General features: G+C 40.0%; 1 long non-coding RNA gene across 1 annotated transcript; it reads left to right on the forward strand.

Moving 5' to 3' along the window:
- Positions 1-216: 216 nt before the first annotated feature.
- Positions 217-740, forward strand: LOC142312028 (uncharacterized). The gene is made up of 3 exons (XR_012754325.1): positions 217-392; positions 475-598; positions 681-740. It is a non-coding gene; the product is annotated as an uncharacterized LOC142312028 (long non-coding RNA).
- The last annotated feature ends 2,213 nt before the right edge of the window (positions 741-2,953 follow it).

Below are 2,953 nucleotides of genomic sequence, written 5' to 3' on the forward strand. Positions count from 1 at the left end.
CCATGTCTAACTTGCCCAAGAAACCTTTTATACAGCTACATAATATACACCTAATAAGTTATTACCCTCATTCTTTTTATTTATTCCTTTTCATCATTCTTTTTAGTATGTCCCATTCTTATCTATGGGAATAACAGATGGACAGAACTGGAGAGGTGAGGACTCTGGAAATGTCTGTAGTGAGATTTATTAATGTGTCTCTCCATAACCAGGATTACACAGTAGTGAAGAAGACCTCTAGTGAGCGCTGTCAGGCCCCTGTGTCTGAGGGATGGGGAAGACCCCTGAGCCCAATCACGGGGCCTCCACCTCACCCCCTGATCCATGAGGACATCAATGACCAGAAGATCCTAGAACTCACCTACAAGATGATTGAGCTGCTGACTGGAGAGGTGACACTGCTGGGAATGCTGGGACATTTTACAGTAACGCTATGAAGGGATCGGGGGATGACGGTATCATTGTATGTGTCAGGTTCCTATAAGGTGTCAGGATATCGCTGTGTATTTCTCCATGGAGGAGTGGGAGTATTTAGAAGGACACAAAGATCTGTACCAGGACGTCATGATGGAGGATCCCCAGCCCCTCACATCACCAGGTAATAGACAGGACTAAATACACACGACCTGTAATTATCTGTATATAAGAATGACTTCAGTCCTTGTATGTGTTTCCTCCAGTTCTATCCAGTGAGAGGACAACACCAGAGAGATGTCCCCGTCCTCTTCTTTCACAGGACTGTAAACAAGAAGATCCCGATGTTCCTCAGGATGATCAGGTAGATGGAAAGAAGGTGCCATGAAATCTCCCTATGATGTGTAGACTGCTGTGAAGATCTTGTGCTCGGTCTTTTTTTTTTTTTATCCACCAGTAGTATACACTGAATGAACACTTTATTAGAAACACTTTCACACTCACATGTTAAACCTATTAACCGTGTAGTGCAGCGTATAATGAAATGATCAGTTTTCAGAATATGAAGATTAAACAATTTGATTGTGTCACACGTAGATTTTCACAAACTTCACCTACTGTCATAGCAACGTGCTGATTCATAGACAGGATAGCAAGAGTTATTCCCTGCTTTTCTGCTTGTTAGTCTCCTTTCATCACATGTTGTGGGGAAGCCAATCACATCTATTTATGGTGGTTGGATTCTTCCACATATCCAGCTATAGTTTATCTTAATTGGTCTGATGAGGTGTGGTGTTCCAGACTATCTGGTGGAAGTAATGCGTTTTGCTTTGTGTTGTCTTTTGTAGCTACCTTCCTGTTTTTTGTTTTTTTTTTCCCCTCCTGAATCACTGTGTGTGTGTGTGTGTGTGTGTGTGTGTGTGTGTGTGTGTGTGTGTCTGTGTGTGTGTTTTGTCTGTGTGTGTGCGTGCAGTGTGTCAGTTATATTTTACCCTTGTCTGTCTTTGTCTGTGGTTATCATCATGCTCCTGCTCCGTCTATTACTTGTGGGAGGGGGAGGTATCAGATTAGGTGCGGTCAGAAGCAGGGCCAGGAGTGGGACTCGGGGATCTCCACCATTAGCAGTATCCAAAAGGTGAGGTATAGCATAGTGCCCCCTAGCATGAGGGACAGCCTGGGGGCCCTTATCCTTCATTATCAAACAGTCTCATTGTGACAAAATGACTTTAAGCACGGTTACATTTGCTAGATTAGCCAGGACCAGTATTTAATAAATTGCCAACTTTGTGCAGTTTTTTAGTATTCTTTGGCCCTCCATCTTTCCTGACTCCTTTTCGATGCTGCCCTCTCTGTGTACCATATGTGCCTTGTCTTTACTATCTAGAGTTTTTCAAAACTCCCAAGTCCGTGTTCCTCGTAGTCGTTGTTCTTGCCATCTTATTTTCCCTAAAAACCTACAGCTATTTTTCTGGTCTTCCGGCTCAGAACCTCTACAGTTGATTTTCTTTCTTCCTTACCAGATTTCTGACCTGGTCCCAAGTCTTACCGGCTGTACTTCAGTGTCTCAGCCACTTATAGGCTTCAGGGTCAGTTTAGAAGCACAATGTCCTCATCCTTCCTTATCACACACACACCCTTGTTCCGCCATATTTTTTTCTGCACATTGATATTTTTTTTAACCTTCTATTAGCACACTATTTGGACCTTTTGTTAATTTTTCTGATATTAATTTACTCATATATATTTAAGACCGACCTTAAATCCGTAAGAGGGAGCTTAACAGCCTAATAAACCTACACAGTAAACTCCACAAATGTATTCATATAATAAAATAGTTATCTTTATTAACAAATTTAAATAAAAAAAATATACATTAAAATTCAAAGGAAAAGTGGACACAAGAAAACACCTTGGTCCATGCGGTAATAAATAACAGATAATAACCACAGCCAAGGATAATGTGAGAAGAATCAAAGGACAATACAACAGTCAGAATAAAGGTCACCACCCAGTGTAATCACAGGGAACAAAGACCCCCTTGACGTACGTTTCGCCGCTGCACTTTTTCAGAAGCTGTGGTTCCTAGCTCTATACTCCCATTTGGAGTGAGATTTAACTAGTGAGGACCTTTTTATTGTGTAGCGAATTACATGGACTTTTCCACATAGATATAGTGAATGTCCTGGGTATAGACTGCCACCTTGTGGTATTAGAAATTATTGCATTACATGTGAAATTTTGTATGTGATTACTTTTGGGTGTTAAATGTAAGGATATTATCTGTTGTTTATTACCGCATGGACTAAAGTGTTTTCTTCTGTCCGCTTTTCCTTTGAATTTTAATCTATATTTTTTTATTTAAATTTGTTAATAAAGATATCTATTTTATTATATGAATACACATATATATTTGGTCTGATCTTGAATCCAGACACTTTAATAGTTAATATGAATTTTTGCCTGTGGCTGGGCGTTTCTCATTCCACACCCATGCATTTCCATTGCCCTCTTTTTTTTTTTTTTTGTATTTAAGTTTACT

This window comes from Anomaloglossus baeobatrachus, chromosome 5 (assembly GCF_048569485.1).
Source record: "Anomaloglossus baeobatrachus isolate aAnoBae1 chromosome 5, aAnoBae1.hap1, whole genome shotgun sequence".
NCBI lineage: Eukaryota > Metazoa > Chordata > Amphibia > Anura > Aromobatidae > Anomaloglossus > Anomaloglossus baeobatrachus.